Source organism: Dipodomys spectabilis, unplaced genomic scaffold, assembly GCF_019054845.1.
Source record: "Dipodomys spectabilis isolate Male_0828 unplaced genomic scaffold, ASM1905484v1 ptg000278l, whole genome shotgun sequence".
NCBI classification, from domain to species: domain Eukaryota; kingdom Metazoa; phylum Chordata; class Mammalia; order Rodentia; family Heteromyidae; genus Dipodomys; species Dipodomys spectabilis.
The window spans coordinates 2,944,614-2,971,475 of record NW_024870955.1 but is presented as its reverse complement, the minus strand read 5'-3'; the positions used below and the strand labels follow the sequence as shown (position 1 = coordinate 2,971,475).

General features: G+C 38.0%; 1 non-coding gene across 1 annotated transcript; it reads right to left on the bottom strand.

The window, feature by feature from the left end:
- Positions 1–18,451: 18,451 nt before the first annotated feature.
- LOC122126437 lies at positions 18,452–18,558 on the bottom strand. Its single transcript, XR_006150924.1, has one exon. It is a non-coding gene; the product is annotated as a U6 spliceosomal RNA (small nuclear RNA).
- Positions 18,559–26,862: the final 8,304 nt, after the last annotated feature.

The window sequence follows — 26,862 nt, the reverse complement described above, 5'->3', positions numbered from 1 at the left end:
TTATTTATATAAATATATTGGTAAGTTGTAGTCACATAAGTTATTTTTGTGCCAATACTGAGACTTGAACTATGGTCTGGGTGTTGTCCCTGATCCATTTCACTCAGACTAGCTTCATATAGCTATCTTCAGAACTCAGCACCTAAGTAGCTTGGATTGCAGATATTAGTCATGTTAAATTTTTTAATTCCATCCTTGGTAGGTTCGTACATAATTATTTTTGAATGTTCAATTATATTATGATAGTCCATTTCTAAACCAACTCAGAATAAATAACTACTTATTGGAGAAAACTATATATTGCAATTGAAATTGTAAGGACCCTACTTTACTATCAATTTTCAAAGATATTGCTAGTTTAATTCCTGGACAGACAAGTAGAAAAATTAATTTATGTGTGCATAATAGATGTAATATACTATATTACATAATATACAAATAATATATTTATAATATATGCATAATTAGGGATATTCTATAATTACTATAAATAATATATGTATAAAACTGGTTTTAATATTATACTGTGAAGGATACAAGGAATGACAGCATCCCTATCTTAACTATCTCATTTTCAACAATATGTAAACTATGCTATAAACATATATCATCTAGAAAGCACACCTGTGTAATCACTTATTCACCTTCAAATATTCTCCTCATCACTATCAACATCCTCTAAGATTGGCTACAGTTATCTACAGCAAACACTTTGTGATACTTTCTGGGTAATGTTGCTTGTCTTCATCCTTATCAGCCCTTCAGCAACTTCAGTGAAGAGTATTTTCTCCTGCTTTGCCTGTAGATGATATCATCCCAGCATAGAATCTGTGGCTGGCACTTGAGCACTGGTATATTCAGAGGTTCTTTGGTTGTGGTTTAGTGTAAATGAAAACATACTGATTTGAAAATACTATAAATATTCGTTCTTTAAATTTATTGTTAATTTAAATATAATAGGGGTGGTTTTAGTAGTGCATGCCTTTAAATCTAGCTATTTAAAAGTCTGGAAACAGAGGATCATAGTTTTAAGATAGACTAGGGAAATGAACCATGAGACACTTATCTTCAACTAAGAACCAAAAAGCTAAAAGTGGAGCTGGGCTCAAATGGAAGACTGGCAGCCTGAGCATAAAAGAAAAGTAAAAGAACCTAGGCCCCTAATTTAAGTCACAGTATTAGCACTCATATACTATATATACATATACATGGTTCCTAAAATATCCTGTGAGTTAATTTGTCAAAACCTGGTCATAGATTACATATGAGGTGTGAAGAAGTATGTAAGTCTGAAGTGACCCGAAGGTATTTTGACAAGACAACTAGAAGAGTTGTCACTTAATCGAACAGTAATGAGGGATAGGTTTGTAGATAAAGATCAAAACTCACTTTGGGATCTTTTGAGTTTCTTAAAATCAGCAGCTAGGAGTTGTCAGTAGACAGGATGCTATAAAGGACTTGAATTAAAGAAAGAACAGAGCTGGAGGAAAAAAACAGAAATAGTTACATGTACTCAATTGTAACAATCATGAGAAGGAAGATTACAGAACTAAGCCCTGAGATACACAAATATATAAAACATGATAAATGAAGAAAACTAATAAGGATGTAATGCGGACTTATAGGGATAGGTATTTTTAATATTTAAGGGCTATGAAGTGATTGTGTGATGACCTAAAATTTAAGAAATTGGTAGGGTCAACTATTCCTTGGGCCAATCATAGCTGATAGTTTAAGGAAAAAGGGGCCACAATAGTGTGTCTTGATATATCAAAGTGAAAACAGATCAATATTTGGAAAGCCATTTTTTGGACATGTAGTTGGAGTGAAAATTACTGCAGTTTGTTCAAGTGTCAGTAGAAGGGTACAGTTTTAGCACAATGATAGAAATCTTTCAGGGATCTGGTAGATTTTCCCTCTGTCTTCAATTTCCCTTTTTTTTTTTTTTCTGAGAACTAAAATATCATCACTGGAAGCCAGTCTCAAATTGTGCTTTTGGCAAGTTACCAGATATTCAGTCTATCACATGCCCAAATGACAGAGAACGGGAACAGGTATACATTGAGCACTCACAGTAGACTGGTCTCTGGAATTTCTCATGAAGAGCCTTCTGCCGTTGTGGGATAGATAGGGCTGGATAATATACAAAATAGCCATCATACATTGAAAGTATTCTGCTAAGTTGACACCTGAGATACTGGATATTTTAACTGCATTGTATTGATTTTGATGAATCAGTTAATCAGATTCCTTATACCATATCATGTTACTAGACTGTGAAATGCATGTTTATTGCATTTTCTTTGTATAACATATAGTATGTTTTGAAATTTGGTATAAATCATTCATCATTTTATTTTTTCAATATGGATTACTCCTAGTTCTCAAGCGTGGGGAAATGCCCTGGAACTTTGTACCTTGAAGTCATATGTTGCCATGTGTCATAGCCTATTTTCCTTGTACAGAGTTGGTAATAAATCATATGTAATTTATTTTTTATTTTAATTTATTGTCTATTGCAGAGTTTGAACTAGGGCCCTGGGCACTGTTCCTGAGGTCTTTGGCTCAAGGTTATCTCTCTACAACATCAAGCCACAGTATCAATTTTAGTCATGTGTGATTAGTTGGTGATAAGTGTCTCAAGGGAACTTTTCTGCCCAAGCTGGCTTTGAACTGTGATCCTCAGATATCAGCCTCCAGATTAGCCAAGATTACAGGCATGAGCTACCAGCACCTGGCTATACGTAATCTAAACTGAAGTTTTCTTCAAGTGTTTAATCCTACATTGAAGTTATTTTTCTTACAAACTTCCTAATACATATGTAATCTATTCTATTTTGAAAAGTACTGTTGTACCTCCCACTTATTTGTGGCATTTCTGAAATCCAAGTTCCTCTGTGTTTCAAGGTGGATACTTTTGCCTGTAACAAGTATTGTTGTTAAACACATAACATCTGGCTACTTAGAAAACAAAAGATGTGAAACTACTGTAGCCAGATAAAGAACTTCCAGGACAATTCAAGGGCAACTCATGTACTCTCTGTGTAGGTGAATAGGGACCATAGAAAAGAAATTCTTATACTTGTAAGTGATTGAGTGTGTGTGCACATAGATGATCACTTGTTTATCTGTTGCTATAGTTTTACACATTCACTAGTAAAACAATATCATATATATATGCAGATCACAGTTTCCAAAATCCAGGAACCACCTCCATGAACATCACTTTCTTATGTTGCTCTTTGGGTAATAAGAATGAAACCTGGAACTGTCCAGTGGTAGAGAAATTACTCAGCAATTCAAGCATTTATCTTTCAATATATTGCTTGTTCCTAACACTAAAATTAGAAAGACTGTTAATATATAATGTATGTTATATAGAATATATTTAATATATTATATATAACGTATAATATATTGCATATTATAATGTATGCTATATATAATACCTGACAGTAGTATATGTTTGTAAGGAAAAATACAATAAACGTATAAATGTCCATATTTTCCTAGCCATGATTAAGTTCAGTAGATTTAGGTGCATTACATCTCAATAGGAAAAGTATACTGAAGTTCTGAGGACCTTGAGCTAGATAAGGAGAATTCCTGTAAAAGAAGCCTCTCCTCAATTATGAGAAAAGATGTTTGGAAATTTGTTTGGGTTTTTTTTTGGGGGGGGGGTGGTAATGGGGCCTAACTCTGGGCCTGGGTGCTGTCCCTCACCTCTTCAACTCAGGGCTAGTGCTCAACCACTCAAGCCATAGCACCACTTCTTTTTTTTTTTTTTAATATTTTTTATTGTGAAAATACTGTACAGAGGAGTTACAATTACATGGACAAGATAATGAGAACATTTCTTATCAATCATTGTAGCCTCCTCCTTTGTTTACCCTTCCCATTCCTTCCCAGCCACCCTCCGCCCCTCCCCCACTAACTCCCCCCCACACCAAAGTTCGTTTTTGACATGACAACTTGTACTTCTCATTGTTGCAACGGGTCCAACTGTATCCTTATTTAAACGACTAGTTTTTCCCCTTCCCCTCCACAAATTATACCGACATCAAATACAGTGAAAACTGGGGTTATACTGTGGGGGAGGGACATACAAAGCAAAAAGAAATAATCTTATAAATGCATTAGAAACAAATGCATGAAAGAAAAAAAAAAACATTTAAATGCATATCTTAGGGTTCATTTTCCAAACATCACCTTATCTGACTTTTCTGCTTGACTCATACATATACTAGATATCGCAAATAAGGGAAACCATGGGACCTATGTTTCTTTGGGGCCATAGCACCACTTCTGGCTGAGGAATCGAACCCAGGGCCTCATGCATGTAAGGCAAGCACTCTAACCACTGAGCCATCTTCCCAGCCCAAGTTTGGTAGTTTTTGAGAAGAGGAATTTGGCATTTGCTTTGCATCCTTGATTAGTAGGTATCATTTTGCTCCAAATTTTGTCTCCTTTTATGTTCCCTAAACACTTACACAGGATCATCATTCCATAGCATATCGTTAAGTCCTTCTTTTACTTCTTTTATCATTATTGTTTTGTTGTTGTTGTTTTGCTGATGCTGAAGCTTGAACTCAGGGACTAGGCAGTATCCCTGAGCTCCAGGCTAGTGATCTACCACTTGAGCCACAGCACTACTTCTGGATTTTTCTTCCTGGGCATGCTTTGAATCATAATACTCAGATCCCACCATCCTGGGTAGCTTGGATTACAGATGTAGGCCACCAGGGCCCAGCAAGTACCTCTCTTTTAGATATTATTCTAAAAGCCTCCTATCCAAGGTCACTCCTAAGATAGTAAACGGAACTATGCCAATAGTTCCTTCACACTCTCATCTCCTGTTATGGCTATGGTGTGTCTTTCCATCTTATTTTGAACCTACTTGACTGTTCTCTCCCTTATCCATGGTTCTAGGTGTGTTACTAATAATTAACTAAATTTAGTGGGTATAAACCCTAAATCACTCAACTATAAATTTCATTTAATTTTTTCAATATGATTGTTTTTCTGTACAAATATGAGCTTATACTCAGCTTCTTGCACCTACCTCTTGGCATAAGCAGAGCCTAGGCTTATTCTACCTCAAATACAAGAGGTTAGCCAAATAATTACCTACAGTATTCCTGCCTAGGAGTCAGGACAAGTAGTTGAGTGCTGAAAGAAGCAATGCATTCCTGGCATGGGAAGGGGTGGGAGAGACAAGAGCCTAGAGAGCAAACTGGCAGTCACAACATTTAACAACTTCTCCTTTGGGGAAACTGACCTCCTGCAAAGAGGCGGTGAGATAACACCTAGTGAATTTTCATATATGAAGGAAGTTGTCATGTCTCACTACACAACTCACTTGTAGTCAAAGAGAGGGTCATTGTTTTGTGTCCTCCATAGGTCCAGTCTCACTTAATCTCCATCTTAGACTTTGCCCAGACTCTATTCCTACCAGAAGATCCCTAATGAGGAGAAAAGTGTGATCTCTTGGCTTCTGACTGGCCCTGTGGGAACTGAGGCCACTTTTAGTTTTGAACCTATTCCTCCTGACAAGGCTGTGGTGGGTGGTGGGAAAGCTCATTCTCTGAATTGTGCCCTAGTACCAAATCTCTTCAGAGAAAGCCAAGGAATTACAGATTCTGCCGGGAGGGGGGGGGGGGCGGGGGAGGGGGAGGGCGCGGTGAGTTTCTCCATATCCAAAGAGTTCAATTAATATCTGATTATGAGGCCCAGGTGTAGGTCCTTCACCAGATCCTTCAAGCTGGAGTGGATGTTAGCTCAGACTCCAGGCTATCCTCATATTTCTCCAGCTCTTTCTCATGAACAAAATGGTCATAGGAGTTGAGTTCAGAAACAAGGAGAAATGAGAAAAGCAGAAGAATCATTGGCAGGGGGAGGAATTAGAAACTTTGGGTGAAAAAAGGGCTCAGAAAATCTAGGATCACTCACATCATTTGGGAATCACATCATAAGATTAGGGAATAAAAGTAATAAATTACTACCTAATTAGTAACTCCAGTGCTCTGACTACATTACAAGTGTTCTGTCAAAAGGTACTGTCCTAGCTCTATTTTGATGAGGAAAATGGAGCACATTCACAAAGTTCTCAGTATCTTCATCCATAGCCACGTTGTTCTTACTCTCTACTTTTCTGTTACTTTCCTTCGCTGGATTCTATCAATGACACTTGAAAGTGTTATCATCTTCAGACATGTAATTACATTTTCTTTTAATCCATTTGTTATAAAAATAAAACAAATTATGGGGAAAACTATGTCTATGGTACATTTTCTTCCAAGGCATATTTATTTTATGTTAAGTATTATTTTAATAGTTTCATTTTTAAAACTTGAGGAAAATGTTTTGTTACTATTAGCACTAATTATTGCACCTGTTTTTGTATTTTTCCATGTCTGTATGTTTGTTATTAAGCTTCTAAAATTTTCTTTTCCCCCAACTGTTGCCTTCTTAAAATTTCTTCAAATTATAAACTATATATAATAGTCCTGTATGTGTTCATTTATATATTTAAATTTTGATCTAATATCCACATATTATAGGATCTCTTCAAACTATTGTAATTGCTCTGAAAATCTGTATGGATGTCCCTCATTAAAGCAAAAACACAATGCCACAAAACCCAATGAAAATAGGATTAGGTATCTATCCAAAAATATTTAGCAATGATACAGTAGAAACATTCACTTCTCACTGGGTGCCGGTGCCTCACACCTGTAATCCTAGCTACTCAGGAGGCTGAGATCTGAGGATCGAGGTTCAAAGCCAGGCTGGGCAGGAAAGTCTGTGAAACTCTTATCTTCAATAAACCACCAGAAAACCGGAAGTGGCACTGTAGCTCTAGTGGTGAAGCACTCGCATTGAGCTGAAGAGGTGAGGGACAGCACTCAGACCCAGAGTTCAAGCCCATGACCAACAACAACAACAACAAAAAAAGCTGATAATGAGCTGAGCTGCTAGAGGTAGTTTCCCTAAAGATCTAAGAGCTAAAAGTGGAGAGGCAAACCCAGAGCTCTGCACCACATCAGTCCACCATGCCAAATGCTTCTACGATAGTACTAGCTACCCAGTTTGCACACTCATGACCTTTATACCCTGATTGTGCCCCACAATCCCTCACAACTTTTACTCTTTCACTTTGTCTATGCTTTCTTGTCCCTGCTAAACTCTTCTGGATGCCTGTATTAGCTATGCCAACCCTTGCAAAGCTGTTGCTGCTACCCAATTTCCTGCCACTTCAACTCAGTTATTACAGTCACAATTACCCTTTCTCTGGTATCCTAGTCTCTGCTACTCTTTTCTGCTACCCATAATTCATAACACCATGGTTCCAGCCACTTGACCCCTGACACCCTTGTCTCCGATACCACATTCCCAAAAAAACAAGGGAAGAGTGGGCACAGACAGTCGACTTGGGTACTCCTCTTGCAGGCACATTGGAACATTATTCCTCAGGTATTTAACACAAGGGACTTACTGGCAGTGGAAAGAAATGAGGTTACTCAGAGGTGACTAATATCCAAGAATACCAACTGACAACTTGTTGCTAGGAAAAGAAAGCCCTAAGGTGACAGTTAATGAGAAAAAGTTTTACAAAGATATTGGGGATGATGCAATAGGTTTAGCTTAGTCCCTTCTACTAGTGATCTGAATTATTTTTTGACATAGACATGTAACTACTTTGCATTTTAAAAATTATATGAAGATGCACCTTTGTGTGGTACTTATATTAATTTATGAAATAGTTGCATATGATCACGTTAATGATATTCAATATTTTATGTTCAATGTTATGCTCATGAGTCTGCCTTTGGCAATATGAATTGAGCTCTCTAACAACAAATGGAATTTCATTGTCAAATACTACAAGGAGATTACTGATGCTAGTACCAAAATGAAAGCTGGAACAAGAAAGCTGAAGAAAGCTGCAAGTTTGATGGGAAGGAGTCAGTGGTAAGGGCTATGATGAAAGAGAAATTTTTCACCATGGAATCTTGGAAGAATAGAATGTGTTTTGTCGAATTACTAGCTTTTTAAACCTTCTTAGAAAGCAGAACATTATTTTTATTCTTGCTTTTTGGTAGCCGTTTAATGAATGGTTTAATAAAAAAATTATCAAAATGACTGAAAATTAAATGATGTGAATTATCAGATTAACATTATACCTAAAGTTGCCCTGAGATGCAGGAAGATTGGATTCTTTTCTATTAAATTAATGGAATAAACTTCCTTTTGAATGGTTGGATAGTCTATTACACTTGTTCCAAAACAAGAAAAGATAATGGAGAGAAAAAAAAAAGAGGAAGGAGACTCAATGCAGCTGAAATTAGCATGTTCTCATTTGGAGTTTAATGGTTTTTTTCTACAAAGAATAAGAATTTCATCTTAACATAATAATTTCAAAATGGATGTGCTACAGGATAGCTTGTAAACGTAATATTTAATGCTGTTGAATTACTTGAAGACAAATGTTTACAGAAAACTTTAAATTCCAGAAAAACTGTAATGTTCCAATAAACACCTGGAAGAAATATAATTTAAAAATTCATGGTTCAAAGCAAACCCTGGCAGGAAAGTCTGTGAGACACTTATCTCCAAACAGGAAGTGGCACTGTGGCTCAAGTGGAAGAGGGCTTCCCTTGAGCTGAAGAACTCAGGGATATGTTCAAACCCAGTCCCTGAGTTCAAGCCCCAAGACTGACAAAAAGAAATTTAAAAAAATTAAAGCATTAGGGATGGGAAGAAGACTCAGTGGTAGAGTGCTTGTCTTGCATGAATGAGGTCCTGGTTTCAATTCCTCTGCACCACATAAGCAGAAAAAACTGGAAGTGGCGCTGTCACTCAAGTGATATAGCCTTGAGCTGAAGAGCTCAGGGACAGTGCCCAGACCCAAAGTTCAGGCCCCCCTACCAACAACAACAACAACAAAAATTAAAGCATCAAACAACCCGAAGAGGTTGTCCAGAATGAGTGCGGCATTATCCATTTACATGACTTAGTGACTTGAAACCTAGTTTACCAGGGGAGGTGGTGGGCAATTTGTGTCTTTGCCAAAACCTGCGAAATTATTTTGTACTTTCCCAAGGAGGGACAAAGCAGGGAATGGGGGGAGGAGGATAGGTGTTTGGCGGTCTTGCCTTTTGGTTCAGTGATTGTTTTCTGGAGTGAAATTCAGAGAAATACTGCTTGCAATCCTAGTTGCATGGGCAATGAAGAAGCCATGCCCTGGAAGTGGTCTTTGCATTGTCCTTGGCCCGGTTCCAACCACCACTGGATAATCCAAGTCCCATTTCAGGACCAAGATGCCTTGAAGACTACTGATCCACTGGGCAGGTGGACCTAACCACAGCCAGAAAAGGCAAAAAATTCAATGCCGAGGGCAGCACTGGAAATCTACAACAGGCAGAGATTTTTTAATACATTTTATTGTAAAAATACTGTACAAAGGGGGTTCAGTTACATGAGTAGGGTAATGAGTACATTTCCTATCGAGCATTGTTACTTCCTCCTTGTTTTTTTCCCTACCATCCCTTCCCTCCCCACCTCTCCAACTCCTCCCTCCTCAATCCCTGCCTGACATTGTAAATTCATTTTCTACATAGTGTCCTGTACATCTCTTCATCACAATGGGTCAACCTGCAGCCCCATTTAAGCATTTTGCTATATCCTTTCCACTCCCCAAATCACAAAAGTGAATATACAAGATGCAGAACATTGGAATCAAATACAGTGAAAACAGGGATTATACCGTGGGTGGATGAACCTACAAAAGAATCACATAGTGCATTATAAGTATATTAAAAACAAAACCAAGACTGACTTGGGGTATATTTCACTTAACATCATCTTATGTGGTCATAATAACATAACTTTTGATCTTTTCTGCTTGTCCTAGACATGTACTAGTCCTTGCAAATAAGGGAAAGCATGGGAACTATGTTTCTCTGGGCCTGGCTTACTTCACTTAATATAATTTTTAACAAGTCTTTCCATTTCCTAACAAATGGGGCATTGTCATTCCTTCTAATGGAGGCATAGAATTCCAGTGTGTGTGTGCGTGTGTGTGTGTGTATCACATTTTCTAGATCCATTCATCTACTGAGGGGAATCGGGGTTGGTTCCATATCATAACTATAGTGAGCTATAGTGAGTAATGCTGCAACAAACATGGTTGTGCTGGTAGCTTTGGTATGACCTTGTTTGTGATCATTTGGGTAAATGCCCAAAAGTGGGATTGCTGGGTCATAGGGAGCTCTATGTGTAGTCTTTTGAAGAACTTCCATACGGCTTTCCAAAGTGGTTGAACCAGTTTACATTCCCACTAACAATGCAGTAGGGTTCCCGCCAGCATCTGTAATTATTACATTTCTTGATTATAGACATTCTAACTGGAATGATGTGTGATCTCAATGCTATCTTGATTTGCATTTCTTTTATGGCTAGAAAACTTGAGCATTTCTTCATGTGTCTAATGGGCATTTTCATTTCCTCTTCAGAGAAATCTCTCTTTAAGTCTTTAGCCCTCTGAGTTATCCAGCAGTTGTTTCTTTGATGATTTGTTGTTGGGGAATTTAATTTTTTAAGTCCTAAGTATATTTTAGATATAAGACCTTGTCCATTTTATGACTCATGAAGATCTTCTCCCAGTACGTTGGCTGTCTACAGTTCTTGTTAGCTTTGACCTTTGCCTTGCAGAACCTCTGCGGTTTCATGCAATCCCATTTGTCCAACCTTTCTTTGATTTGTTTTGTTTCTTGTTCTCTATTAAGAAAATTTCAGCGTGTGCTAAAGAGCCCTAGAGTTTCTCCTATTCCTTCATGTAAAGTTTTCATGGTGTCTGCTTTTATTTTGAGGTCTTCTGTCCACTTGGAGTTGATTCTGGTGCAGGGCGATATATATGGATCTAGTTTTAGTTTAACAGGTGTTTAACCAATTTTGCCAACACCATTTACAGAAAAGGCTATCTTTTTCCACTCTATTTTTTTTAGCTCCCTTGTCAAAGATTAGGTGGCTATAGGTCAATGGATTCATTTCTGAGTCTTCAGTCCTTTTCCATTGGTCCTCAGGTTTGTTCTTGTGCCATTATCAAGCTGTTCTTATTACTGTGGCTTTTTAGTCTAGTTTGACATTTGGAACTGATATTGCTTCAGCACTGTTCTTTCTGCTAAGGATTGACAAACCTACAGCCAGCATTATAGTTAATGGCAAAAAGTTAAAATCATTACTTATAAATTCAGGAATGAGGGGCTGGGAATGTGGCTCAGTGATAGAGCGTTTGCCTTGCATGCATGAGGCCCTGGGTTCCATTCCTCAACACCACATAAGCAAAAAGAATAAAAGCCGGAAGTGTCGCTGTGGCTCAAGTGGTAGAGTGCTAGCCTTGAGCTGAAGAGCGGTGGGACAGTGCCCAGGCCCAGAGTTCATGCCCCACGACTGGGGCATGAATTAAATAAATAAAATAAATTCAGGAATGAGATAAGGATGTCTGCTCTTTCCACTCCTCTTCAAATTAGTATTATAATGCTAGCTGGGGCAATAAGACAAGATACAAACTTAAAGGGGATCCAAATAGGGAAAGATGAAGTAAAACTATCCCTCTTTGCAGATGACATGATCTTGTATTTAAAGAACCCCACGGACTCCACTCCCAAGTTACTTGAGCTGATCAGAAACTTTGGCAAACTAGCAGAATATAAAATTAACCCTCGGAAATCAATGGCTTACCTGTATTCCAATAACAATAAGAGTGAGGCTGAAAATAGGAAAGCAATACCTTTTTAATATTCACAAAAATGTAAAATAGCAAGGAGTTAACTTAAGAGGTGAAGGACCTCTATGATGGAAACTTTAAAAACCTGAAAAAGAAAATGAAAGCAGAACTAAGGAAGTGGGAAACCTCCCACGCTCCTATTTTGGGAAGATTAACATCATGAAAATGGCAATACTGCCAAAGGCTATTTCCAAATTCAATGTGATACCTATCAATATCCCAATCTCACTTTCAATGAAATAGAAGAAGCAATCCACAAATTCATATGGAAGAATAAAAGACCCCGAATAGCAGAGAGGATTTTTGTGATTCTCATTTTGTATTACCACTTTCATTCTACAAAGTAATCTATGGATTTTAACTTTCTTCCCTCCCTTTGGATAAACCTCACAAAAACCCTGCCTCTAGCTCCCAAGACACCTAACTCTTAGGTCTGGACAATTGTTCCTAGATAGTGAATTACTTAGTTGTATTTTGAACACATAAAACATGCATATAAAACTAGCACATTTTGATCTCATGAGAAAACTGCCTTTTTCCCTCTCTCAAATTCATTTCCTGATAGGCATTTTTAGAAAGAATCTATTTTCCTTTGTAGATGAAAGGCTTGTAGGAAACTATGTTCATAATCTGGCTCTTCCTCCTGCACCTCAACACCTAAAACACAAATTTCACAAAGCATTTATAAGAAACAATAAAAAACCAAACACTGGGAAATGCTCAGATGCAGAAAGTTTTACAAAACCCAGAATATAACTCTGCTGTCTGAGGCTTGGGCTCTCTGTGTAAAGTAAGAAACCCCAAAAGAGCAGCCAGGAGTACCGGACATGAGTGTCTCTGGCTGATACTCCATGGACAAGGAGCATGGAGGGGCAACCTGAGCCTGCAGGAGAGTGTCTGGAGGAAAGTTTCCCTGCCAGCCTGAGTACAAAAGTTGGCATCACCCCACCTGGGCCTGTATTTCTTGTCTTCTCCCCACAGCTGAGAACAATCATCTCCTACTCCATGGAGGATACTGTACAAGCTGATCCCCAGAGAGGCTTCTGTTTTGTCTGCACTCCTTCCTAGGTGGGTGCCCCCCCCACCATGTGTGTGTGCTCTCAGGGGCTGATCCTTAGGGTCCAGGCCCATGGGGCTTGTGGGTGTTAGATGTGGGTCAGTGTCATTCACGCAGCAGCTTCCCTAGTCCAACAGCAGGTACACCCTGATATTCTCCCACAGTCTCAGGTGAGGTGCCCAGAAGCACCCGTGTTGGGTAGGCTGCCACTAGGATCCTACTTCATCAGAGGGGCCAGATGAAGTGGCTGCTGCCTGAATTACTAATTATTTTATGGAGCAGTTATAAACAAATTGATACATATTACTGTATGATATATAATGCTATATCCTTGAGTCTCTAGTCTACAAAATCATTGAACTTGATACTAGCAAGAATGTATTTTATTTTATGTGTTTATAAGCCCATAATGGCAAACTGAAATGAAAGTACAACAAAACTCTTCTCCAAAAAGCACATTCTAAAATCACAGAATTTGAAAAAAAATGTATGTAAGTAGTGCAAATGAAATTATACTAGGATAGTAAAATACACACAAAAATATTACATTCATTACATTCAAAAGTAAAATAAGTAAGTACAGAAAGAATTCCTACTGGATAAAAAATATTACAATGGTTTAACAGGTAGAAGTGATATAGGTTATATGTTTCCTTTTTATAAAACTTATTTATATCTTCCTGTTCTGTTTATCTTAGTGAAGGAAAACGTTAGAAAGCAGAAATTATATGTGGCATCTCTTACTTCCAGTACTACAAAGGAGAGTGGCACTTCCTAATGGGAGTCCTGGGATGACACCCACACCCAGCCCATGTAGACTCATCAGAGGTCCCTGTGGTGGCCCTGAGGGGGTCTGGAAAACCGCACTGCTGTTGCAGCAGGTGCAGTATTTGTTGTGGTGGGCTGCATCCAACAAGGCTCCATCAGTGACCAGACTAAGCAACCCAGCCTCAGGTGCCAAAGCCAGGAGGTAAGGCAAGGAAGACCCCAAGTCCTGCCTTCCATGTGTGTGGCCTGCATTGCCAAGGCCAGACCCATTCCTGCTTTGGATACCAATGAGGTTAGAGGATGAGCCCATTGCTGCCAAAGGGAGCATCCCCGGAATGGCATCCAGAGCTGGGCCCATGTGGACCAGAAGGACAATGGAGGAGGCTATACAGCAAAGCCAAAGGGGCTTTGGTCCCCCAGTGCTGCAGCTGGTGCACTGCAAGACCAGGCTCCTCTGGCACTGATGGGCATATGCAGGGATGGCACCTTACCCGAGATCACAGGGACCAGAAAATGGAGGTCCGTGGGGATGCTGAAGGGGCTCCAGGGTGCTCAGCTGCCACAGCTGTCACAAGCCCACTGGCAGAAGGGCCAGCACACAACTCTAGTCCCCATTCTGCCCTAAAGTCTGAACCAAGGCTGGGCTGCCTGGCCCCAAGGGGGTGAATTGTCCACCAAGCCTTCCTTCTCCTGTGGACTGTGCAGTGTACAGGCATGGTGTCTTCCACCCCACACCCATGGAGGCAGGCAATGACCCCAGAACAGAGTCTCACTGGGATGGCACTTGCACCCAGGACCACCGCAGACCAGTACCAGCACACCTGGCAGAGGAGAGGGAAGCAGTGGACTCAACTCCAGCCCCATGGCTGCCAGCTCCTGGGTGAAATGGAACAAGTGAGACTGGGAAGGGAGGTGGGCAGGGTGGGCAGGGCTCATCTGGCAATGGTAGGGACCATGCACACACACATCCCTTCACTGCACATCCACCACAAGGGAGGGGGCCCCACTTCTCAACGGGTGACCTGAAGAGGCCCCACACCCACAGGGACTACATAAATGGAGGTTCACGTGGTGATATTGAAAGGGTTCCAGGGTACAGCCTTGCTCCTGCACTGATCAACTGGCACACACACACAAAAAAGGAAAAATGACCACTACACCTTTTCATCAATGATAACCTATTATACTTTCAAAACAGTTTTACTTTCCTCTTGTCCTATATTTTTGCATGGGGCCCTCTGAATTAACCAGAAATCTCCAGGATTTTTTCATGTACAGTAATACAAATAAATATAGCTTCTATTCTTTTTTGAATTAAGGGAGGTTGCATTTAGTTCTTTCCCATGTTTGATTCATGAAAAAGAAATCCTGAAGTGTATCTATAAAACACAAAACTCAAGCTACCCAGAGAGAAATAATCACATGATTAGTGGTTCAAATGATATTTCATCTTTGCATTTCTTTAGAAAACTGCATACTTGGGGCTGGGAAGGTGGCTCAGTGGTAGAGCGCTTGCCTTGCATGCATGAGGCTCTGGGTTCGATTCCTCAGCACCACATAAGCAAAAAGAAAAAAGCCAGAAGTGGCGCTGTGGCTCAAGTGGTAGAGCGCTAGCCTTGAGCTGAAGAACTGAGGGACAGCGCCCAGGCCCAGAGTTCAGGCCCCACAACCGAACCACCCCCCAAAAAGAAAGAAAGAAAGAAAACTGCATACTACTTTCTACAATAAGAATATTAACCTGTATTTTGACCAAGAGAGTACAAAATTTCCTTTCCTCCACACTCTCACAACATTATTACCTTCTGGGTATTTTCAAGGGCAGGTTTTTACTATGTGCAGTACCCCAGACTGGCCTTAGAATCAAATCCTCTTACTCCAACCCCCTAAATGCTTGGAATTACAAGCTTTTACCACCACATCTGGCTTCTTTGATTTTGTTGATAAGAGTTATAATAGTTATGAAGTAGTATCATAGTAATTTTGAGTTGCATTTCTCTAATGACTTCTGTTCAGAAAGCATTAAGCCAGCGTAGAAGTGGTATTAAACACAAATTTGTAAACCCACTGGTGATTTTCAGGGCTTTTTGGAAAGCAGGTCTATTCAGAACTTTCGTCCATATTAAATCAAGTTTCTTGTTAATCTCATCTTTAATATCTCTATACAAAATGAATACTTAATTCAATATAGTAGAAAGGAAAAATCAATCAACTCCTAACATTTTTCACTTTTCAATAAAATGATATTGCTTAAATCAATTTCTGTTTATGCTTGAGACTATACTACTTAATTTGGTTAGACCTTTTACAAAGCTTTATATACTTTATTTATTTTATGTTGATTGCTTTTTCCAAATCCTGCATGTCTAATTTTGGTTTCTTTCAGTCTCATGTAGTTCAGATTTCAAACCGAAGAATAAATGGAAGGAAACAAACAAAACAAGAGTTATTCTCATCTGAAGATGCCTCTACAAGAATGAGGAAAGAATTCATCCTGCTAAGGATCTATGATAGAATTTCAAAAAGAGAATTCATTCTTCTAGGTTTTCCCTATCTTTGTGATGTACCTTAAATTATATAAAACAAAATATACTGCTCAGATACTTTTATCAGTTTTGTACATTTTTATATGGACTTCACATCTGTCTACAGCATTCCTTCTTTATAATGTCCCTGATATTTTTACACTATCAAGACATAAGATAACCAGCTTGATTTACAGCATGAGAAGTTATCCTCCTGGCTTCCTTGGAAGCAGAGGATGGTCAATAGATAACATTACTTCTGGTTGCTCACTACATGTAATGGTTTCTGTGATACATTTTATTTAGTATTTAAAAAACTGTTGGCTAAACTCAAAACTCATTCATAGAAGTTTATGTTAAGTTTTTCACAAGTTTTATTTCTCTTAATTCTTAAGATAACATTTGCTATAATACTAATATTATTACCATTTAAGTGTTGGGAAAAATTGTAATTAAAGGCACTAAATGCATGGCCCAAATACACACAGTGAGGAAGAAAATGAGTCAAAGTTTCCAAAAGTCTTTCAGCAATACAGAAAAAGTAGATAAAATCTCACCATTCTCTTACACTCTAAATTCAATATTAATATTGCTCAAGAAATAATAGCATAGCAATTATTGCCGATGATGATTGTTTTCTGTCACAATTTGTCTTCAACACAGACTGTGTTGGTGACATTGCGTTATCATGCACAGAATTGAGCTTATACATTGAGTTTCAAAGACAGCCAAATTTCTTCTGTCCTACAGTTCCATTTTTCTTTTAAAAAAAGTACCAAAACTTTTAAATATCATCACTTTCTGTCTTTTAAGAATCCAAAAGAGAAATAAATTCACATTTAATTTAATAAATTCACCTTTACTTTTAAAGCAAAGTGCTTTAAAAGTAGGAGATGATAAAAACAGGCCCCCATGAAGTAAATTTTCTTCTACTTTTAAAATTATTCTGAAAAACTTGTGCTGGTTGGTTACACCTGTAATCTTGTTTACTTGAGATATCTACTCAGGAGGCTGAGATCTGTGGATAACAGTTGGAAGCCAATCAGGGCAAAAATATTTTTGAGATTATTTTTCAAAAAAATTTAATGAACTAGCAAAGAGCCAGGAGTGGAGATGTCGCTCATATAGTAGCTCACCAATCTAGAGAGGAAAGGTCTAGCAAGACCTTAAAGCCCTGAGTTCAAATTCTAAGCACTCCAACACACTTGTGTACATGCGTGCACACACACACACACACATTTATTCAAAATACCTTCATGTCAGTGTTTTGCATTAATTTATTTGTTAACGAGATTATATGGATAAAATAAAGGAAATAAACACTTCAATCTCAGAACATTTTTATACTTTTTTATTTTAAATATATTGCACAGAGGGGTTACATTTACATGAGCAAGGTAGTGAGTACATTTCCTAACAAGCATTGTTACCTCCTCCTTTATTTTCCCCCCACCATCCCTTCTCTCCCACCTCCACAAGTACACTCCACTCCTCCTCTCTCCTTCCCCTACCTAAATTGTAAAATTCATTTTTCAACATAGGTCTTGTGCATCTCATTGTTACAATGGGTCAACCCGTATCCCTATTTAAGCATTTTGTTGTTTTCTTCTTCTCCCCAAATTAGAGAAACGTATATACAAGATGTAGGCGCACCAACTTCAAATACAGTGAAAAAAGGGGTTATAGCGTGGTTGAGGAACATATAAAGGAACAAAAAAAATCACATCGTACAGTATAAGTATGTTAGAAATAATAGCAAGATAGAATCACTTGTGTACCTATCTTGGTGTTCGTTTAGCTTAACATCATTTTATCTGGTCAAATGCACATAGCTTAAGACATTTTCTGATAATCCCGGACATATATTAGTTATTGAAAATAAGAGAAACCATGGGACCTATGTTTCTTTGGAGTTGGCTTACTTCACTTAATAAATTTTTTCCAAATCTTTCCATTTCCTAACAAATTGGGCAATGTCATTCTTTCTGATGGAGGCAGAGAATGCAATTGTATATATTTACCAGGTTTTCTTGATCCATTCATCTACTGAGGGGCATCTGGGTTGGTTCCATATCTTAGCTATGGTAAATAATGCTGCAGTAAACATAGTTGTGCTGGTAGTTTTAGTATGGTCTTGTTTGTGATCCTTTGGGTAAATGAACAAAAGTGGGATTGCTGGGTCATAGGGGAGCTTTATGGGGAGTCGTTTGAGGAAACTCCATACTGCTTTCCAAAGTGGTTGAAGACTTTTACACTCCCACCAAGAATACAGTAGGGTTCCCTTGTGGCCCCATCTCCTCCAGCATTTGTTGTTGTAAAAATATGGATTGCTTCACTAATTTTCGAGTCATCCTTGAGCAGGGGCCATGCTAATCTTCTCTGTATCATTCCGATGTTAGTGTATGGGCTGCCGGATTAAGCACAGAACATTTTTTATATAGAAGGTGTAATTTATTTTCTTAGTCAATTCCACAAAAAAGTAAGTTCAAAAGAATTGTCATGAAATTTTAGAATCATGCATTTCTTACATAAGCACACATTTTTGATGTTGGCATAATTTGTGGAGGGGAAGGGGAAAATGTTTAAATAGGGATACAAGTAGACCCATTGCAACAATGAAAGGAACTTTACAACTTTGGTATCTCTACTACTGCCATACCTGCAGATTGTAACTTGATTGCTTCTTTTGAGGTAAGTATCACTATGCCTGGGTCTGCTTGGACTGTGGTCCTCCTAACACAAGCAAAACACATAGCACCCATCAAACTCTAACAGAGTTTCTGAAACTTTTTTTTTTTTTTTGGTTTGGGCTTGCCTGGAACTGCAATTCTCTAATCTCTGTTTTCTAAGTAGATAATAGTACAGGTTTGAGCCACTTTATCCAGTAAAAGTATACAATTTCAAGATATCTTGATATTGCCTATATTTGTGCTTAACATATATAGCTAACCTTAATTTTCTCCCTCTTTTGTTTACTACTCTGAGTTGAAAACATTGACTTTCTTGATATACATGGCTTTGTTTTGGGTGGAATCCCATCACAATCCAAAAAATCTCCCAAAAAGTTTATGTCAAGAATCATGGAAAAGAAGGCTTCAGGTTGGAAAGAAAACACTGATCCTTAACTTATAATTGCAGTATATTTATAGTGTTAGTCAATACTTTCTGAAGTATGAGAAGAGAAGGAAGACAGAAATGTGAAAGATGTCAGGTCTCTGTGGAATTTCTGTAGTTGTTACTTCATGTTATATTCTTCCTTAAAACTTGCTTTATTAAAAGCCTCTGGGTGGATATTGGTTGGACTGATTGGTAACCTTACCCAAGAAATGAAGCTGATTATAGAAGGCTGATGATTTGGTAAATAAAGGAATGATGAAAATGAGAACAGATATTGTCACAGAATGAGCCAACAAGGTTCATTGCTGAACAGCAAAACAAAGCAGTTTCAAGTCCGATGATGCACATTGGAACATATATAGATAGATACATATATGTATACACATACAAACATACGTGAAAAAGTATATATGCAGTAGAATACAGAGAAAGTTGGTGTGACAAGTATTAAACTATATCAAACTGGTTGCAGGAAAGGTCCAGTAAAATATCAATAGTTTAGCATAGATTTTGCATAGATTTCTAAAGGATGAAAATTCTTCCCTCATTTTATACTTTACAAATATCCTTAGTATATTTTAAGTTTTTTATATTGTAGTTGGAACATCTATATAATGCTGAGAATTGGAATTACATAAAGTATGCAACATGAATAGGCCAGCCAGAATAGGAAAGTTCATTAGATTCTTATTTCCAATTAACCACCAGGAGAAAAGGAGTTCCAGTTCAGATTTTATGTAGAGCACTGGCCTTGAACACAAAACGACCAGTCAGGCCATGAGTTTAAGCCCTAAGATCTACAGAAACAAAAACACAAAATATAACTTGGAGTTAGATATTTTATAATGAAGCATTTTTTATATACTCTACATTGTTAGAAAGACTAGATTTCTGTGTTAGCTTTATAACCTACCATAATAAATGATATTGTCCATTTATTAAACAGAAATGCTTGCTCAGATTTATAAGTTTGAAGATTTCAGTGTATGTTCAGTTGGTTTTATTGTTTTGGTGGCCTGTGACAAGACAATGTCAAGGTGAGGAGTATGTCAAAAAGAAATGTTTTTGACCTAGAATGATTAAAAGAGAAAAGAAGAAAGAAGATGAGAGTGCATGTTCTCATAGGTTTTATTCTGAAGAACTTAATCTCCAGAAGAACTATTCAGGTATTCTCCACAGCCTGGGAGGAAATGGAAAGTCATTTTTCTTTAACACATAGGTCTTTCTGGGGCATTGTAAATTCAAATGGCAACATCTTCACCAATGATAATGACTTGTCCAGGGGTGGAAGCAACTAGATATTGCTATAAATTCCAATCATATCCTTTTTCTTCTCATACCATGAAAGCCTGCCACAATTCCCAATCAAATCCCATCAAAGATTCAAACATTAATGCTGTCCCAAAAGTTCTGTATGCAAACCCAGGTACATTCACTTCATTTAAGATGGCAATAGTATATGAAAATTTTAAGTCTTCCATAGAAAAAAATTCATATTAAGTGAAGTAAGCCGGTACCAAAGAAACTTAGGTCCCATGGTTTCCCTTATTTGCAATAACTAGTATATGTCTCAGTCAAGCAGAAAAGGTCAGATAAGTTGATTTTAGGGAAGTGAACCCTAATATATGTATTCAATTTTTTTTTCTTTCAGGTGATTGTTTCTACACATTTATAAGATTATTTCTTTGTTGCTTTGTATTTCCTTCCCCCAGGTATAACCCTGCTTTCACTGTATTTGAGGTTGGTATAATTAGTGGAAGGGAAGGAAAAAAACAAATCGTTTAAATAGGGGTACAATTGGATCCTTTGGAACAATGAGATGTACAAGTCGTTATATGGAAAAACGAACTTTACAACTTTGGTGGGGGCAGGGAGGAGGATTGCATGGAGGGGGTTGGGGTGGTAGGTTGGGAAGGGATGAGAAGGGGAAACCAAGGAGGAGGCTACAATGCTTGATAAGAAATGTACTCATGGATTGGGAAGGTGGCTCAGTGGTAGAGCGCTTGCCTTGCATGCTCAAGGCCCTGGGTTCGACTCGTCAGCACCACATAAGCAAAAAGAAAAAAGCCAGAAGTGGTGCTGTGGCTCAAGTGGTAGAGCGCTAGCCTTGAGCTGAAGAGCTGAGGGACAGCGCCCAGGCCCGGAGTTCAGGCCCCAAGACCAGACTCAAAAAAAAAAAAAGAAATGTACTCATTATCTTGCCCATGTAATTGTAACCCCTCTGTACAGCGTTTTCACTATAAAAAAAAAAAAGAAAAATTTAAGTCTTCCAATTACATTGTCACCAAGGAAACAATTACAATATTTCCTTAAAAAATATCTAGATTGTAGAACACTTTAGTCACAATTAAATCCATTATAGGATTTAATTTAAATATTTAGTCACTGAAATAGATATCCTATATCCACAACTTAGAGCCCTTTCAAAATACATAATTACAAACCTCATCTATTACCATCTTCTGTGAAGACAGTCCTTGCTGAAAACAAACCAAATGTGGTAAACCAATTAAAATGTACGCCATTGTCGAATGCTGTTGTTTTAAAGCATGGAAGTGACAGCACAATTAATGCCAGTAAACAGCTGGTTCTAAGGAGTTTGGAAAGTGATTACTTTGTACTCTAGGTGGAAAAATCCACAGATGTTTCAGATTGTGCTTCGTTTTGGCATTTGTAAGATATATTTTGGAAAGCACAATGAATGAAAGCATGTTGTTTTATAAAGATTTGCTGGCTGACAAACTAGGGAAAGAAAACTTATTGAAATATTTCAAATGAGAAGACAGACAATAGAGTGTGTAAGATGTGGTATGCAGCTTTAAATACAGACTGAAGCAAACCAAAGAATGGGAAAAAAATTTTCCTTAAATGCTTTCTGGGTATATTGTGCTATACACTATAATGATGAAATGATCATTTATTTGGAAAAGTCATGGAAAAACACTGTCACCTGTTGAATTTCTTTATAAAGTGAATCTTAAATGACAAGAATGAAGAAATTTAAATATGTTAATAAAACGTTATCAAGTATTACTTTAATTTTTGATTAAAAGTTAAATCAAACTGACAGACTATTAGTCCATTAAGATTAATGTTTCCTGTCATATGTTATTTTCTTTTTGTTCCTCTTTTATGGGTGGTGATTTTTTTTTCAGAAAGGCAACCTAGTCTTAACCATTACCCACAAAATTTATGCTGTCATAGAATCAGAAAGTTTTTTTTTATTAAATTAAGACAATAGTAGGCTCATTTTATGCCAAACCAAAATATAAACACCAAAAACATTTTTCACTAAAAAAACACTCAAAAAAAATCATGAGGTTTTGGGGGAAGACGGAGGAGGAGAAGCTGGAGGGTAAACAAGCTCTTACATAGACAGCAGTTTAAATGTTCCAGTCACACCAAGTGTGCCATCACAGTACAGAGAGTTTGGCCAAAGAGGGAAAATCCAGGCAAGGTGACAGATCTGAGCACTTGCCAGTAGCCACAGCTGAGGTGGCAGTAGGGACAGTGCCAGTGGCTATAGCCACCATACCTACAGAGAGAGTCCATGACAAAGGCCCCAGACTTGGCTGGTGAGCAGATTCTACTCAACACCAGCAAGAACTGACAAGGAGCAGATATCTTCATCCTACAGATCACAGACCAGAGATGACCCAAGAACCAACACTCTTACATGAGTAGAATCCTGACATCCTTACCCCTTCTCAGGGAGCAGAGGAGGGAAGGCCGCCCCTCCCCCACTACCAGAGATCTCCATCTATGATACTGACCTCCCCAGGGCTGAGCAGCTAGCTCCAATTCAGGCCTTGAAAGAAAACAAGAGTCATTTAGTAGGTCACAGGAAGTAGACATGACCTGTCAGGCTCAGCTCCACACAGGGGAATGTCACCCCACCAAGTCAGTGGAACCTCTGTGGAGTGATGTCCTTCACATGGTAAACAGAGCCAGAGGCTGCCCCTCCCTACAACAGCCTAGACAAACAATTGAAACTAAGTAAAAAAAAAAAAAATAAAACCCTGAGAATGGGTTCCATGAGTGTTTCAGGAGTTGCCCCTCAGGGAAAAGCTACCATTTTCTGAAAGGCCCCAACCCTACCTCATCAAGGCAGTTATACACTGGAGGAAACTGCCATCTCCCTCTTTGGTGATATTCAAAGCAGATCTCCCTCCCACTGAATAGCCTGGGAAGAGGATCACAAAATCCTGGGTAAAGCAGAGCATTTTTCTGCCAGCACGGAAAAAAAACTGACTTAAGAAACCAGTCAAGCAAAATGAAAACTAAACACCACAAGCACACCAGAGACTCCACCAAGAGACAGGTTATAGACACAGGAGAGATACAGGGTCTTATCATTCTCCCCCCAAAAATAACCCAAAATAAAAGAACTCTTCTTTTTAACCTTTTTTTCAATTTTTAAAAGTGTTTGATGTTAATTTTTTCTCATAATTTTTATTTTTGATGTGTGTGTGTGGGTTTAATCTCTTTTGACCTTTTGGTCCTTTTTTTATTGTTTTCATTTCTTTCTCTCTCTCTTTCTTTTTTGTTTGACTTAATTGCTGTTCTGCTCATCCCCAGATACATACCAGTGGTCAATTATTAGACCTTATCCCCCATTGTGTACATACTTAATCCTGAAATTTATTACTCGACTCAAAACATCTTAGGCTTAATTTCTTTAATGGCAGTATTATCTCTTCATACCAGTATAATTTTCAATTAACTAATTTTAATTTTAATTTTCTTTTATTTTTTAGTTTTTCATGCTTCCTTTCTATCCCTCCTCTCCTCTCAACCTATCCTTTTCTTTTCTCCATATCATTTCTTTAAACTTACATAATTTTTAAGTGTTTCACTTCTTAGATTTAAATTTTTGTTTATCCATTTTTTTCTTTATTTTTAAAAAATCTCTCTCCAATCATTCTGTACAATGCATTTCCCTCTCAGAGATTAGGACTTGGTTAAATTCACTCTTTTTTTTTCCACCAGATTTCTTTTTTTTTTTTTTAATTTTTTTTTTTGGGGGGGATCCAGTCGTGGGACCTGAACTCTGGGCCTGGGTGCTGTCTCTCAGCTCTTCAGCTCAAGGCTAGCGCTCTACCACTTGAGCCACAGCGCCACTTCCAGCTTTTTTCTTTTTGCTTATGTGGTGCTGAGGAATCGAACCCAGGGCCTCATGCATGCAAGGCAAGCACTACCACTGAGCCACCTTCCCAGCCCAAATTCACTCTTCTTTTACCTCTCCACATCCTTCTAATCCTATTTTTCTCCACAATTGTCCCTAAACCTAATAATTTCTGGTGTGTCAAATCCTTTTTGCTTTTATTACCCCATTAGTCCATGGTTGTTTGATGATGAATAGATTGTATCTGATGTACTAGATTGTATCTGCAGCCATTTTGACTGTGCAACTACAGGACTCCGGTTGATGCTTGCCTTAAAATAGTGGTCTAGCACAAAATTGGTTTTACTTTCATACCAAATGGGCAGAACAAGCCGGAAAACACAAAAAAAATGGCAAGTCCGGGTATATGAATTCCCACTCATGATAATCAGGTGACAGTATATTAATGAATAATCCAGAAGAGAGTTCCCAAAAAGCTCTACAAGCATTACTGGTATACATGGTGAATGAATAGATTGAAAGCTTGCAAAAGACTCAGTGTGAGCGAGATAGAGAGCGAGAGGGGGCAAACCAAAGATTAATACAGGAATCTTGTGAGCATGAGGAAGCTACTCAAAGATTAATACAGGAATTGCATGAGCAGGTTAAGAACAGTCAAAGAGAAATACAGAAATCGCATGAGAAGGTTAAGAACAGTCAAAGAGAAATACAGAAATTGCATGAGAAGGCTGAGATCAGTCAAAGAGAAAGACAGGAATTGCATGATTGTGAGGAAGCTGTTCAAAGAGTAATACAGGATTTGCGAGAGAAGGATGAGAATAGAGCAAGATCAATAAAGGCATTCATGGAATCCATGAGCAGACAGCTGAATGAATTCAGGGAGACCACAAAGGGAATGCTCAATGGAGCCCAAGAAAAGTAATGGGAGTCCAAGGAAACCATAACGAATCAACTAAGTGATTTGAGAAGAAACACTGAACACCAAATTAAGGAAGTAAAGTTCATACAAGACCTAAAACAAAGCTGCAACAAAGAATTTGAAGCCATCAAAGCCAAACAATTAGAAGGAAAAGAAATAAAAAACAAAGTAGAAAATCTTGACAGTTGGTTAGACCATGCAGAAGATCAGATCTCGGGAATTGAAGACAGCCTAGATATTATAGAGAAAGAATGTATAACTATCCTTGCAATATGATAGATCTATTCAACATTTGGAAAGCACCATCAAAAGGCCTAATGTGAGGGTAATGGGTGTAGAGGAGCACCTAGAGACAGAAGTTAACGGTTTAGGAAATTTATTTCACAGAATCATAGCAGAGAATTTCCCAAACATGCAAAAAGATAGGCCTATTCAGATACAAGCTTTTAGAACCACCAAACCAGACTTACAAAAGATACTTAAACATGTCCTACACATAGAAAACCAACAAGAGCACAATAAAGGCCAAGAAACAGGATCCAAGGGAATTAAATTAAAACTCAACACTGAAAGCCACCAAAGAAAGTCCTGTGACACATGGAGGCTGAACAACACACAGTTGAATCACCAGTGGGTCATGGAAGAGATTAGAAAGGAAATGCAAATGTTCATGATATTCCACAAAAATGAACACATAAATTACCAGCACCTCTGGGACACAGGAAATGCAGTACTCAGAGGCAATTTTATACCTCTGAGTTCCTACATCAACAAATTAAAGAGATCTGAAACCAACAATTAATGAGATATCTGAACCTCATTGAAAAAGAACAACAAAATAAACCCCAATCCAGTAGATTGAAAGAAATAATTAAAATTAAATCAGAATTAAAAGAATTAGAATCCAAAAAAAAATAGAAAGAATCATCAAAACAAAGAGTTGGTTCTTCAAAAAAATTAACAAAAATTGACAGACGTTTAGCAAATCTTATCAGAAAAAGAAGAGCTCACACAGAAATAAACAAACTCAGAGATGAGAATGGAAACATCACCACAGAAACAACCAAAAATCCAGAACATTATAAGGGAATACTTCTCAAATCTTTATGCTAATAAGTTTGAGAACCTGGTAGAAATGGACCTTTTCCTAGCAAATATTGACATGCCAAAACTAAACCGAGATGAGTTAAATCGAATAAACAGGCCCATATCATGCATTGAGATAGAAGCAGCAATAAGAGAACTCCCATCTAAGAACCAATGGATTACAGTGGAATTCTACAAGGCCTTCAAAGCAGAGCTCACACCAATACCCTCCAACTCTTTAATGAAATTGAAAGAGAAAGTGCACACGGAACTCATTCTATGAAAACATCCTAACCCTCATCCCAAAACCAGGCAGGGACTCATCAAAGAAAGAGAGCTAGAGACTCATTTCTTTGATGAACATTGATGCAAAACTTCTCAACAAAATTTTGGCCAATCAACTTCAAGAATTCATCCAAAAAATCATACACCACGATCAAACAGGATTCATTTCAGGGATGCAAAGCTGATTCAATATAC